This window comes from Chiloscyllium plagiosum, unplaced genomic scaffold (assembly GCF_037043375.1).
Source record: "Chiloscyllium plagiosum isolate Xiang-an unplaced genomic scaffold, Cpla_swu_hap1 HiC_scaffold_6, whole genome shotgun sequence".
NCBI lineage: Eukaryota > Metazoa > Chordata > Chondrichthyes > Orectolobiformes > Hemiscylliidae > Chiloscyllium > Chiloscyllium plagiosum.
Window position 1 is genome coordinate 72,263,135 of NW_028270144.1, and position 16,175 is coordinate 72,279,309.

A 16,175-nucleotide genomic window follows, 5' to 3' on the forward strand; every position below is an offset into this window, starting at 1 on the left:
GCTTCATTCCTTAGTGCTCATTTCTGCTTACTTGGAGCTGCTTGCCTCTCTGGCTGGCATTACACTTTCTAATGCAAAGAGAAAGGCAGGAATCTTGCCATGGCTCATAACACTGAACAGTCAACGGGGTAGTTGTGTTGCTATATGACAATGTGCTATGTCGGTGTCCCAGCGACAGTAGGTGTCTATGGCTAACACATCAAATACATTGCCTATGCATCAAGCAAATAGTCATGCTTGAAAGTCAAAGTAGAGCAATCCTTGGTGGGGTCAAGGCAAACTACAGTCAGTTCATTACAGTACAGCAGGCCATGGTCAGGTAGGTGCTTCATCTTACCAGAGTTTGGGATCCATGTCCTTGCCGTCTGTGGCCAATCCTGCAGGGCAAGCGCAACTAGTCTGGGGTTTACAAGTACTTGTAGTCATGTGTTGTAGAGATATCTATGTTCAGTTGGGCTGACCTGCCAAGTCAGTCGTCAATGAACCATAGTCAGCCCTCGGGATTTGAGCAATAATGGTCAGAGGCGGTTATCAGGGAGCAGTCTGTATAGTCCTGGGGAAAGCGAGAAACTCAAGTCTGGGGATGAGTTTCAATAGACAGGGACATGAATTGGATGAATACAGTGAAAGGGTGCAATTCAAGAAAGAAGGGTGGAATCTCACTGAGCATAGGAAAAGCAGGGAACTCCACAAGGGGGAGTATACACAGATCTCTATCAGACTAGTTTTTAGACACCAATTTGCAAAGTTCATCAACAGAAAAGGCTTCAACTCAATCAATGATCAATCTAAACCAAAGATGCCATATTTTGAACATGTCTTCTCAATATCCTGGGAACTTCCAATGAAGCTTACATACTGGAGAACGCACAGCTTCCTGCCTCTATTCAAGTTGTCTGGGCAACTGGTTGTTGGGAGATGAGAGCTACCTCCTCTAAACATGGTTGATGACACATTTATAAAACCCTTAGGACTGATACAGCCATAGTAACAATAAGGCTCATCCTACCACCAAGTTAATGTGGAACAGACCATAGGCCTCCTCATGATGAGGTTCAAGTACCTGGACTACTCTGAAGTATAGCATCTTCATGGCATGCCATTCCTTCACAACTGGAGCCAACAAAACAGGGATGTCCTGGATACAGTAAAACTGGGAGATAACAGCCATTTTATAAGGAAATAGATGAGAATCTGGATATTGACCTAAAAGGATATCCAAAAGAGCAATACAGAAGAACCTTGATTATCCGGCATAATCCAAACAAGATCGCAAGGTCTCAATGCGTGGCTGGCTATGTTACCTGCTATCGATTATCAGGCACTCAATTAAACCTATGAAATACTCTCCACCGTGTCCTTCAGGTAATTGATGTTCATCATCATTAATTGCAAGAAGCCTGAGAGAATTTAATTGAAACTTGTTTCCAGAATAAATGACCCGTATCGGAACTTTCTTTACCTGTTTAACATTCTGCTGGTTCTGTGACAAAGAGTTCTACATAACGCAAAAAGCATGTGGAACTTGTTATTTTTGCAGTCCTTTATCTTTTGATTTGCAGATTAAGTGTCTCATTGTCCATTCTGATTGTACAATGTCTGAATGTCTGATTGTACATTCAATATCTTTGGTTAATCCCACTTTCAAGTATGCACACAACAGATGTCCTACTCACTAAGCAATAGGCATTGAGACAGGGCCCTAACTTCATATGGTGCTGAGGTTAAATCAGGTTAGATTAGATTCCCTACAGTGTGGAAACAGGCCCTTCGGCCAACAAGTCCACACCGACCCTCTGAAGAGCAACCCATCCAGACCCATTCCCCTACATTCATACCGACTAATGCATCGAACACTACAGGCAATTTAGCAAGGCCAATTCACCAAACCTGCACATCTTTGGACCGTGGGAGGAAACCAGAGCACCCGGAGGAAACCCACACAGACATAGGGAGAATGTGCAAACTCCACACAGACAGTTGCCCAAGGCGGGAATTGAACCCAGGTCCCTGGCGCTGTGAGGCAGCAGTGCTAACCACTGAGCCACCGTGACACCCACAAGAGGTAGCTCTTAAGGCTTCAGTCAGCATTTGGCAAACATGTGCTGTGCAATGAAATCTCTCAAGGTAGGCCGCAGGCTTAGATGAATGCTGAAGATTCTTCTTTTGACCCTTTCAACATCAGTAACCCTTCAATGTTTCAGCGTGTTCATAGAATCATGGGCTTGAGCTCCTTGTAAGATAGTGCTGAATTAGTGAGAGGCAATGCTTTGTATAGCTTTTATCAGCAAACCAATGTATTATGAGGCAGAGTGGAGGTGTGAACTGCTTACTGTATGTCACCTAACCTTGAGTCCAGTGATGTGCGAAATCATCACTGATTCTGTACTCTCACTCACAAGGTAGGTGTAATTGTGGAAAATGTGTGCATGCCATGACCTAGAACATTGTGATCACCCTCAGTTTTACCCACATGAAAGGGTCCTCAATGCCAACAGTCCAAGGACCGCTGACACCTGTAAGCTGAAAAGTCAGTTGCTTATGAGAAATGAACAAGGATTGGCCATCACAATTTCCTTCATCCTGGGGATGTTCGAGATGCTGCCAAATCTCACATGGATCTGACTTATTCAGGTCTGACAGGGACAAAGACATCATAGAGTCATAGAGATGTACAGGATGGAAACAGACCCTTCGGTCCAACCATCCATGCCGACCAGATATACCAACCCAAACTAGTCCCACCTGTCAGCACCCGGCCCATATCCCTCCAAATCCTTCAGAGTGTAAGCGCATGCAAGTTTATAATCATGCAGGATTATTTAGAATTATGTCACCCATGTCACTGATATGCTCTCAGCAAGGCCTTTTCTTCCTTTCCCACCCACCCTGTCTAAGTAGGATGTCTATAGGTGGGATGGAGGGAATCTGATCTGAAGTTGACTGTGTTGGCCTGGAAAACTTGGGTTTTTTTTATCCCCAGGGGAAAATCCTGAAAGTTCTGGAGAAACTCAGCAGGTCTAGGCAGCATCTGTCGAGAGAAAAACAGTTTTCTTTTCGAGTCCAGTGACCCTTTGTCAGACTTACCCACTTCATCTGGAATACCTGCAGTCTTTGACATCATAACTGGGGATGTGAAGGTCTAAGCACTTCTGGAATTCTGAGAAGAATCTTCTGTGGAGTCTTATATGTGCCACCTCCTCCCTGTGGGTGCCTCATGGTACCATCCAGCCTCCCTGAGATGAAGGGGCACTCGGAGTGAGATCAATGGCCCCTTGTACCCCCTACCATTGATGCTGAGCACCTATGTCTGCAGTTATGGAGTGAAGGTCTGTGTCCATACCTGGCACCCATTGTGTGCACTGGACTGGCTCATCAGAGTGGCTGCCAACCTGTTCATGGAGATAGCCAGACCCACACATAACAATGCCAGCTGGTGACCTTGGCGGATTCCTCTGTCCTTTGCTCCAGTTTACCGACTACCTCTGACAAACATGTCTGCTGTGCCTCTTACTGCCTGTACATTTTGACAGTGTCATTAATGAATAAGACCACGTGATTGTCTTCTGCTTGGGGCTGAGCAGGTGCCTGTCTACAGTGGCCCAGAGATCTGGGGTATTTCTTCTTTTACAAACATCTGTGTGATTCCACAGGAAGGCCACCATAGATCCTGAATGCTTAATGAGGTGAGCAGCAGAAGATACTGTAAGCCAGGTTGCTTTGAGCCATTGCAAGATGACATGAATCTCACACAATCAAACATTTTAGCTGAAACTGGGAAAATTCAGCTAAAACAGTAGAAGTAAGGGCAATTGGTCAGGCTGGAGAGATATAAAGAATATTCCCTAATCTGTGCTGGGATCACTTTAGCATATAAATACACAAGATTCTGGATTGAATCATTGAAGGATTTATGCCAGCCTCCACAAAACAATTAAGAAAAATACATTAAAAAGTATAACAAAAAAAATCAATTTTGTGGTTAACTATAGATGATTTGCATTCTCTTGCACTTTCTCACAGAATTTGTGTGGGCTTTTACACTGTGATTTGTAGTTATCAGAAAACCAAGACAGCGAACTGGGATGCATGTGAAGAGTGCAACCAATTGTAGGCTTCCTCAACAAAATATTCTGAACAATCCTTAATGCGGCATACAGAGTTTAAACCAGGAAGTGAAAGTCAGCCCTTTTTATTCACTGTAAAATGATGAGCATTAAGTGAAATAGAAAGAAAGACGGCATAATAGGATAGGTGCAAAAGAATCAAAATGCAAGGTATTTTTAATATATTATGTATTTTTAAACTATCTTCAACAATAAATAAAATCTGAAGGAATGACACACCACACTGATAAAACTACATTCAAAATTTGTGGAAGGGATGCTTGGCATTGGTGATAAGTTATCATGTCAATTAAAAAGATTTATCACATTTTAATGAAGAGGCCCTTTTTTAACCAGTTTAGCAGGTATTTGGTAGATACGCGAATAACTTCATTTGGTGGATGTTTACAGGAGTCGAAGTAATGACGGCTATGGGTGAGGTGTGAGGCAGAATCAGGCAACAAGTGTGACAAATGTCAATGTCAAGATCACCTCACACCCTCAGTACCACAGTGAGAGTCTTGCTGTGCATTGACAAGGTGCCAATTGACAAGATTAAACACTTGTTACATGTCTTTTTAACACCATAAGTCACCTCAATAATAGTCAAGAGTATCATCTTACTAAAACAGCCAAATAAGCTAAACTTTGGGAAAACTGAATGTGGGAAATAAAGTGAGCACCTGATGGATTCAGCTTGCTACATACTCCAAATGATGACCATCTTAGATCATGGGCAACAACATCTCATTTGGAGGTGGAGGGCTTGCCTACCTCCGGAGTGCTCTGAGATGAGACTGCTGAGGTGTCTGTGTGTGGTTCCACCTCTTTCACTTCCAGCTGTGTGCCTGCTGGTCAAGGTCTTCCTCCCCCCACCAGTCCCCACCGACCCTGTGGTCAGGATTTTATTCCTGGGGGCCAATGGGTGATATAAGGAGTGCAAGAGTGTGTGACAATCCAGCAAACCCTGAGACTGCTGGCCTGTGTCTCTGTGGCAGCCACCAACCTGCCCATGGAGGCAGTCAAACAATTACATGACTCATTGCATTGATGCAGCTTTGGTGTAATGAGAGCCATTTCATGCCATATACCTTCCTGCCAATCCTGTGTGTCTGGACAAATTCCCAGACTATTGACACCATGGGGTCCTCTCTTACCTGAGGCTGAGCAGGTGTCTGGTCTCTGGCTGTTCTCTGAGTACCAGCAGCCTTGGGTGCTTCTTCAGCTGCGGAGCTACCAGATTGTGTATGCACACTCTATCACAACCATTCCCACTGAGGGATCGGTAGCTGAGCTGGTGGCGTGGAGGAGGCAGCTTTGCTGATGCCACTTCTGAGGCCTCAGTACTCAGAGAACTTGGAGGATCTGTAGCAGACATTTCTCTGCAGAAGGAAGACCAAAGAGAGAAAGCTTCATGGCTAGTGCTTAACAATGCTGTGTGACAATGATGAGTGAGAGTGGGGATCATGGGAGAGTGACAGGTGTACAGAATCCTGGGGATTTCCTTGTTTAGAATGACATGGATATTGTGTGACTCCACAAGAGAAGTCCTGGTTTACTCTGGTGAAGGCCAGGGATCTCTCCTTCTAGAGGGTGAGGACATAAATTTTGGGCTGCCCCGCTCACCCTTACAGGCTCTTTTGCCCTGATTTGTGCTGTCTTCACTTGCAATTAAAAAAAACTGGGCGGGGGGAGCAAGTGAGATGATGATGGGTAGCATAGCTGTTGGAGAGAGGTGGTGAGATGTAACAATGGTCTGAGGAGGTAACACAAAGTGTGTGCTAGGTCAGTGGTATGGGAGACTGAGGGGGGAAGAGCAGGTATGGGAAGGTGTTCCAGACAATGGTGGGAGAATGGTGGAGGGTGAGCCTTGGTGAGAGGTTTGTGCAGTGCCACTGATAGGTATTGTGAAGTGGCAGAGAGAAGAGTGTAGCGCTCACCCTGGCAGTCCAGAATAGGTCACTGATCTTCTCTCTGCATTGCTGGTCATTCCTCCACACCCTGGCAACAGCACTGACCCAGGTGGCAACCTCAGACCAGGTTGGCATTGTCTGGTGTCATATCCCTCTGCTGGTCCACTGAGGACAATGCATTGTTGTACTACCCCACTAACCAGGAACTCCTGGTCTCTGTTGGAGAAACACTGTGCCATCTTCCCCCTTTGTTCATCATCTTGTGCACATGCTTCTGAACACGGCAGCTTACAGTCATGCCTTAAAGATGGCACCGGAACCAGGGCTGCCAGATTTTCAGCGGCTATACAGCGAATGACAAGTTATGTCTGGAATGGTGCATGGTATTAATGGGGTGGAAATCGACTGTGAGAGATGCCATGGGGCATAGTAAGTAAATAATGAGGTGAATTCAATAATAAAACTCACTACGCCTTGTGGTGAGAATCCCCCAATAATCTTGTGGGACTTGGACTTAGCTAAAAAAAGTAAGATTTCTATGTTTAAATATCAACTCTCTCAGTGAAGTATTAAGTTAATACAGCAACTGGAAAAGTAGTATGATTCAGACAGAAACTTGTGACTTCCACATTTAACTATGGGTGCTGCAAGTTATTCACTTTTTAAGAACAGTGAAGTCTGACTGCTTCATCACCATTCTAATTGTGTAATCCTATACATCAAGATTATATGCTTAGATTGTAGTTGTGCTAAATTATTTTCTTTAAACAAAAGCTTTTAAGGATAAAGCAAATAAAGATTTCTTCAAAGGAGGTAGATCACTTATCATTGATGACTCCTCATTCATATATTTCACTAAATTGTTTTGCCCCTAATTTTAAGCAGCTTGCATGCTAAATTCCACTTTAGAAATAGAACCAGTCTGACTGAAGACAGACTTTAACCTCACACCTTTAATGCATTGTCTGAGCTGAGAAGGCACCTTTTGTTATAAAATCTTAAACTATCTTCAGAATGTGATTTAAACGAAGTTCTGGGATTTACATATTAAAGAACCGAAACTAACAAACTCATTCTAAAAGATGAAAGACTTAATCTAGTTTTGTTCAGTACTGTATATCATTTCAACTACATGACTCTGTAATCTTTTGTTATAAATTCTGTGTCTTATGATCCTGCCTCATAACCACCTGATGATGGAGCAGTGCTCCGAAAACTAGTGCCTCCAAATAAACCTGTTGGATTATAATCTGGTGTTGTGTGATTTTAACAGCATCCTTGCAGTAGCATTATAATATTATTGCCAATGCAGCATTGAAGTGGAGAACTGTTCTGTAACTGGATCAAAGATATGCTGTGAGAGTACTTAGAGGTTGGCACACATCAGATGCCAATGTCCATGGATGTGGGTGCATACGACCACTGCATGCCCGAGATGTTAGTGCAAAAGATATCCAACATGGATATCAGCAATCAGTGAGGTGAATCTGCCAGGTTCCTGCTCTGATTTCCGCACTGGGTTTCCACAACTTCCAGATTATTTGGCACATTTGCTAAAATGGAAAGTTGAATATTAATGAGGTGAAGTGTCATGTTTACAAGGCTTTTAACAAGCAATAATCGCCCCTAATTGGCAACTCACCACTGCCTCGCATGAAACTTCCCATTGTGGATTGAGTTGTTTCCAAAGTACAGATAGGCTTCACCAGACGTTTGATTCTGCCACAAATCTAGTCAGAGTCACAGAGTCATAGAGATGTACAGCATGGAAACAGCCTCTTCAGTCCAACCGTCCACGCCGACCAGATATCCCAACCCAATCTAGTCCCACCTGCCAGTACCTGGCCCATATCCCTCCAAACCTTTCCTATTCATATACCCATCCAACTGCCTCTTAAATGTTGCAATTGTACCAGCCTCCACCACATCCTCTGGCAGCTCATTCCATACACTCGCCTACATCACTCAGAACCCTGTAAGGTTCTGTCCTCTGTCTTTGAGTATAAAAGACTAGCTTTACTGAAGCCTTGCTCACCTGCAAAATGGATTCTGGTAAACCTGGTTCTGTTATATTGCTAATCCGTACAGAAGCCAATAACATTTTTTAAAAACAGATGAAATTCCCAATGACCCACAGTGGAAATACTCTTCTCAGATTTTCAGAAAGCTTCATTTTCCCTGTTACGTCACTTCAGGTATCCTTTGAAAGTTATTTCACTCAGTTTTTGCAACATCCCCAAACTAGCTGCTCTCTGCAAGGCTCTTTCCCCTGAATATTTGGTTTCTAAACCTGCACAAGCGTAGTCTCCTCATACAAAGAACCGGTTCTCACTAGCATATTGCTTAGTGGCTGACATAAAATGGTCTTCCTCTACTTTTCAGCAGCTTTTTCTGTCTCTCCCACTCTGGGTCTTTGAAATAACTCCATGAAGGCCGTATGCCATCACATTGAGCCCATGAATAGACCAGCAAGTCAACGTATATCTGACTCCAGAGTTTACCCAGCCATTTACAGGAATGTGGGGGGTGCTGCTGGGTTGTAGTTTTTGTCCTTGTTATCACTCTGGGCAATGCCACACCAACGAAGCTATGTCTGTATCCAATGCTGACCACCAGACATAACTTCTCACCAACATCTTCATTTTGGACACCCTTAGGTGACCCTGGTGGGATCCAGCCAGTATCTGAAGGCAACTTTTGCTCGGGACAATCATTCTTGCTCCCCATAATAAAATGGTGTCCTCTCCGGTGATCCGTTCTTGCCAGGTCCAGAAAGGTTTCAATTCGGGTTGGGATGGCCCTTTTGCTCTGGGCTCCAGCCCTTAAATTTGTGCAAGACCTCAGCTAGAATGGAAACCTGCACCAGGAACCTTGTACCACATTAACGGTACAACTTCGGTTCTGAAGAAGCAGTTGGTTCAAATACCTTGGATTGTAGTAGAACGCTCACGCCTGAGCCTGATGCAGCAAAATTGGTTGAGAAAGATTCACCTTGATTGGCTCAACATGTTTCAATTAGAAAATGGCTGCCTGAGTGAAATCCAAATCAAATACCTGGAAGATTTTCAGGAAGGTCTAGGGATGATCAAAGGAGCCAAGGCCACTTTGCATGTTGACCGGGAGGCAATTCTTACAAGGCCCGCCCAGTGCCTTTTGCCTTATGAGCAAAGGTAGAGGTGGAAATTAGGATGCTTAAAGTTAAGGAATCATCAAACCAGTCTAGTTTGTGGAATGGGCAGCACTGGTCATACCGGTGAAGTCTGATGGGTCAGTTGGCCTTTGTGGGTTTTTAAATAAAGAATAAATGGCTTCTCACAGCTGGACAAATATTCAATCCCTCACATAGAGGACTTGTATGCAAACTAGAGAGCAGCTGTCCTTCACGAAGCTGGACATGAGCCATGAATACTTGTAATCGCAGTTAGATGAAGATTCCAAAGGTATGCTATAATTAATACCCAAAATGGTTAGTACCAATATATGAGACCACCATCTGGGGTACCATCAGCCTGTGTCATTTTTCAGCAAATGATGTAGAACATTTTATGAGGTCTACCCCAGGTCGCCTTTCATCTGGATAATGTGCTAACAAAGAAGACCAATAAAAAGCATTTAGAAAACGTGTACATAGTCCTGAGACATTTCTCCATGGTGGGCATAAGCCTTAGAATGGGAAATGTGTGTTCCAGACACCCCAAGTGACCTACTTGGGCTACATGATCAACAAAACTGGATTACACCTGTTGTAGAAGATAAAGTGAGGACGATCAAAGGAGCCCTGGCTTTGACCCCTGATTCTTTTGTTAATATCTGTCAGCTCGGGCTCCCTGATTGGACCAGGTTAACAGCCCCAAACAGGGAACTCATAGATTATGAGTTCCACCTGGGTGACCTCATTACAATCACTGCAGTATCCCTCCACCACCAACATTAAACAGTAGCAGTCTGTACGATCTACAAGGTACAATGGAGAGATTCATCAAGGCTCCTTGGGCAGCACCTCTCAAATCCACAACCCAGTCATCTAGAAGGACAACGACAGCACATACACGTGAACAGTACCACCTGTGGGTTCCCCTCCAAACTACTCATTGTCCTTACTTGCAAATACATCACCGTTCCTTCAGTGCTGCTGGGTCAAAATCCTCAAACTCCCTCCCTAACAGCATCGTGGGCCTACATACAGCAAATAAACTACAGCAGCTCAAGAATTGTTCCAGATCCAGGAGTCACAGTGTAAGGAAACAGGGGTAGGCCATTTAGAAATGAGATGGGGAATTTCTTCACCCTCAGGGTATTGAGCCTGTGAAGCTCTCTGGCACGGAAAGCAGTTGAGTCCAAAACATTCAAGAAGGTGTTAGATAAAATTCATCGGACCAAAGTTTTCAGATGATATGGAGAGAAAACAGGGACAGGGTACTGAGTTGGATGACCAACCATAATCATATTGAGTGAAGGAGTAGGCTCAAAGGGCCAACCAGTCTCCCCTTGTTTCTATTTTCTGTACTGCTAAGAAGGCAGCTCACCATCAACTTTGCAAGAGCAACTTAGGATGGACAATAAATGTCGGGCTAGCCAATGAGTGACAAGTCCCATGAATTAATGAGAGAATGGTTTGCCAAATACTTTTACCACCACTTCATCTCTCTCCAAGTCTCTGACTTGATAAATATCTGGTGACTTAATTGAGTTGGAAATCTGCTGCTTGAGGATGAAATAGAGTCATTGAGTCATAGAGATGTACAGCCTGAAAACAGATCCTTTGGTCTAACCCGTCCATGCTGACCAGATATCCCAACCTATCTAGTCCCATTTGCAGCACTAGACCATGTCCCTCTAAACTCTTCCTATTATTTACCCATCCAGATGCCTTTTAAATGCTGAAATTGTACTAGCCACTACCACTTCCTCTGGCAGCTCATACCATACACGCACCATCCTCTGCGTGAATAAGTTGCCCCTTGGGTCTCTTTTAAATATTTTCCCTCTCACCTTAAACCTATGCCCTCTAGTTATGGACTCCCCAAAACTAGGGAAATGACTGTCTATTTATCCTATCCATGCCCTTCATGATTTTATAAACCTCTATAAGGTCACCCCTCAGCCTGCGACGCTTCAGAGAAAACAGCCCCAGCCTGTTCAGTCTCTCCATATAGCTCAAATCCTCCAACCCTGTCAACATACTTGTAAATGTTTTCTGTACCCTTTCAAGTTTCACAACATCCTTCTGATAGGAAGGAGACCAGAATTGAACACAATATTCCAACAGTGGCCTAACCAATGTCCTGTACAGCCGCAACATGACCTCCCAACTCCTATACTCAATGATCTGACCAATAAAGGAAAGCATACCAAACACCTTCTTCACTATCCTATCTACTGAACTATGAACCTACACTCCAAAGTCTTTTTGTTCAGCAACACTCCCTAGGACGTTACCATTAAGTGTATAAGTCCTGCTCTGATTTGTTTTTCCAAAATGCAGCACCTCACATTTATCTAAATTAAACTCCATCTGCCACTTTTCAGCCCATCGGCCCATTTGATCAAGATGCAGTTGTACTCTGAGGTAACTTCTTTGCTGTCCACTACACCTCCAATTTTGGTGTCATCTGCAAACTTACTAACTATACCTCTTAAGCTCACATCCAAACCATTTATATAAATGACAAAAAACAATGGCCCCATTACCAATCCTTGTGGCACTCCACTGGTCACAGGCCTCCAGTCTGAAAAGCAACCCTCCACCACTACCCTCTGTCTTTTACCTTCAAGCCAGTTTTGTATCCAAATGGCTAGTTCTCCCTGTATTCCATAAGATAAAACCTTGCTAACCAATCTATCATGAGGAACCTTGCTGAATGCAATACTGAAGTTCATATAGATTATGTCCACCACTCTGGCTTCATCAATCCTCTTTGTTACTTCTTCAAAAAACTCAATCAAGTTTGTGAGACATGATTTCCCATGTGCAAAGCCATATTGCCTATTCCTTGATTTACCAAATGAATGTAATTCCTGTCCCTCCAACAATTTGTGCACCAACAATGTCTGTTTCACTGGTCTGGCTTTTCCTTATCAAATTTCTTAAATAGTGGCACCACGTTAGCCAACCTCCAGTCTTCCAACACCTCACCTGTGACTATCGATGATACAAATATCTCAGCAAGGAGCCGAGCAATCATTTTCCTAGCTTCCCACAGTGTTCTAGGCTACACCTGATCAGGTCCCAGGAATTTATCCACTTTTATGTGTTTCAAGACATCCAGCACTTCCTCCTCTGTAATATGAACATTTTTCAAGATATCACTATCTATTTCCTCACATTCTATATCTTCCATGTCCTTCTCCACAGCAAACACTGAGGCAAAATACTCATTTAGTACCTCCTCCATCTCCTGTGGTTCCACACAAAGGCAGCCTTTCTGATCTTTGAGGGGCCCTATTCGCTCCCTAGTTACCCTTTTGTCCTTAATACATTAATCAATTCCTTTTGGATTCTCCTTAACTCTATTTGCCAAAGCTATCTCATGTCCCCTTTTTACCCTCCTGATTTCCCTCTTAAGTATACACCTATTGCTTTAATACTGCTCTGAGGATTCACTCGATCTATCCTGTCTACACCTAACAGACGCTTCCTTCTTTTTCTTAATCAAACACTCAATTTCTCTCGTCATCCAGCATTCCCTACACTTACCAGCCTTAACAGGAATAGCCTGTCTCTGAACTCTCGTTAACTCATTTTTGAAGGCTACCCATTTTCCAGCCATCCTTTTACCTGCAAACATCTGTCCCCAGTCAACTTTTGAAAGCTCTTGCCTAATTCAAAACTGACCTTTCTCCAATTTAGAACTTCCAACTTTAGATCCAATCTATCCTTTTCCATCACTATTTTAAAACGAGCAGAATTATGGTTGCTGGCCCCAAAGTGCTCCCCCACTGACACCTCAGTCACCTACCCTGCCTTATTTCTCAGGAATAGGTCAAGTTTTGCACCTTCTCTAGTCAGTACATCCACATAATGAATAAGAAAATTTTATTGTACACAGTTAACAAATTCCTTTCCATCTAAACCCTTAACACTATGGTAGTCGCAGTCTATGTTTGGAAAGTTAAAATCCCCTACCATTACCACCTTATTATTCTTACAGATAACTGAGATATCCTTACAAATTTGTTTCTCAATTTCCTGCTGACATTTGGAAGATTTACAATACAATCCCAATAAGGTGATCATCCCTTTCCTATTTCTCAGTTGCATGCAAATAACTTTCCTGGATGTACTCCCCCCTTTCCTATTTCTCAGTTGCATGCAAATAACTTTCCTGGATGTACTCCCAGGAATATTCTGCCCAAGTACAGCTGAATTGCTTTCCCCTTATCAAAAACGCCACTCCCCCTACTCTCTTGCCTCCCTTTCTATCCTTCCTGTAGCATTTGTATCCTGGAACATTAAGCTACCAGTCCTGTCCATCCCTGAGCCATGTTTGTGTAATTGCTATGATATCTCAGTCCCATGTTCCTAACCATGCCCTGAGTTCATCTGCCTTCCTTGTTAGGCCTCTTGCATTGAAATAAATGCAGGAGAAAGTGAGGTCTGCAGATGCTGGAGATCAGAGCTGAAAATGTGTTGCTGGAACAGCGCAGCAGGTCAGGCAGCATCCAGGAAACAGAAGAATCGACGATTCTCCTGTTCCCTGGATGCTGCCTGACCTGCTGCGCTGTTCCAGCAGCGTTGAAATAAATGCAGTTTAATTTATCAGTCCTACCTTGTTCTCTGCTTTGTCCCTGCCCGCCCTGACATTTTGACTCACTTATGTTCTCACCTGTACCAGTCTCAGATTGATCTCTTTCCTCACTATCTCCGTGTCCCACCACACACCCCCTCCCCGCCTTACTAGTTTAAATTCTCCCGAGCAGCTCTCGCAAATCTCCCTGCTAGCATATTAGTCCCCTTCCAATTTAGGTGCAATCCGTCCTTCTTGTACAGGTCACTTCTACCCCAAAACAGCTTCCAATGATCCAAAAATGGGAATCCTTTTCCCATACACCAGCTCCTCAGGCACACATTCATCTGCTCCTTCCTCCTATTCCTCCCTTCACTAGCTTGTAGCGTCAGGAGTAATCCAGATGTTACTACTCTTGAGGATCTCCTTTTAAAATTTCTGCCTAACTTTCTACATTCTGCCTTCAGACTCTTTTCCTTTCCCTTCCTATGTCATTGGTTCCAATGTGTACAATGTCCTCCTGCTGGCCCCTCTTCCCTTTGAGAATATTCTGCATGCTCTCTGAGACATCCTTGATCCTGGCATCAGGGAGGCAACACACAATTCTGATTTCTTGCTGCTGGCCACAGAAACTTCTGTCTGTGCCTCTGCCTAGATAGTCCCCTCTCTTTGTACATTTAACCAAAGAATATAAAAAAAGAAAAAAAGTATTCAATTTACCCTTCACAAGATCTATTTATCTATCCGCTTTCAGATAGCTACCAAAGTGATACTAGAAAAGACAGATTATATAAGCATAAACAAAGGCAGCAATTAGTGTTAAATGGGGGAAAATGGTTTCCAAAATAGGGCAAAATTAATGCTTCCTTAATTAATGTTTGAAACGAATAAACAAATTAATGACACAAATAGAGATTAACAAATACTATCTTATAGCCACTATGAACACATGGTTACAAGGAAATCAAATCTGAAAATTAAATACTCAGGACACGTGTGTCTTCAGAAAGACAGGTGGAAAATAATGGTGGTGGGGTAGCTTTGTTTCCATGAGAGAGAATAAGAATGATAGCAATAAATGAACTAACAAGAGGAAGAAGACATGGAGTTTAGAAGGTTGAGGAGAGATCTAATTGAAACATACAGAATACTGAGTAGATGTTGGGAAGGTGTTTCCATTGATAGGAGAGACTAGGACCCAAGGGCACAGCCTTAGAGTAAAGGGAAGACCTTTTAGAATGGAGATAAGGAAAAACTTCTTCAGCCAGAGAATGGTGATTCTGTGGAACTCATTGCCAAAGAAGGCTGTGGAGGCCAGGTCATTGAGTATATTTAAGACTGAGATAGATAGGTTCTTGAGTATTAAGGGGATCAAGAGTTATGGATCAAGAGAAATTGGGAGAAGGGTAGAGAAATCTATCAGCCATAATTGAATGGCAGAGCAGACTCAATGGGCTGAATGGCCTAGTTTCTGTTCCTAAGTCTTATGGTCTTATAGTCTTATAAACAAGGAACATGAGTAGGCCACTTGGCCTTTGATCCTGATCTGCCAACAAAAAGATCATTTAGAGACAAAAAGTCACTGCAGATGCTGGAATCCAATGTAGATAAGCTGGAGGCTGGAAGAACACAGCAAGCCAGGCAGCATCGAAGGTGGACAAGCCGATGTTTCAGGTGTAACCCTTCTTCGAGTCCTGAATCAGGGGTACACTCCAAACCCTTTACTCTAAGGCTGTGCACTTGGGTCCTCGTCTCTCCTATCAATGGAAACATCTTCCCAGCATCTACTCAGTATTCTGTATGTTTCATTTAGATACCTCCGTCATCCTTCTAAACTCCATGTCTTCTTCCACTTGTTAGTTCTCATCTCTACCTATACGTACTTTTGGAAATTGGCAGATACGTTATTGTAGGGATAACTGAGACGTGGCTTCAAGTGGACAGGGCCTGGGAAATGAATATTCAAGGCTACATGTGCTATCGTAAGGACAGACTGATGGGCAGAGGGGGTGGGGTGGCCATGTTGGTAAGGGATGATATTCAGTCCCTTGCGCGGGGCGACCTAGAATCAGGGGATGTAGAGTCAGTGTGGATAGAGCTGAGAAATATTAAGGGTAAAAAGACCCTCTTGGGAGTTATCTACAGGCCCCCAAACATAGTCTGGATGTCGGATGTAAGTTAAATCAGGAGCTGAAATTGGCCTGTCGCAAAGATGTTACGACAGTTGTTATGGGGGATTTCAACACACAGGTAGACTGGGAGAATCAGGATGGTATTGGACCTCAAGAAAGAGACTTTGTGGAGTGCCTCAGAGATGGATTCTTAGAACAGCTGGTGCTGGAGCCGACCAGGGAGAAGGCAATTCTGGATCTGGTATTGTGCAACGAACCAGAATTGGTCAGGGACCTTGAAGTGAAGGAGCCATTAGG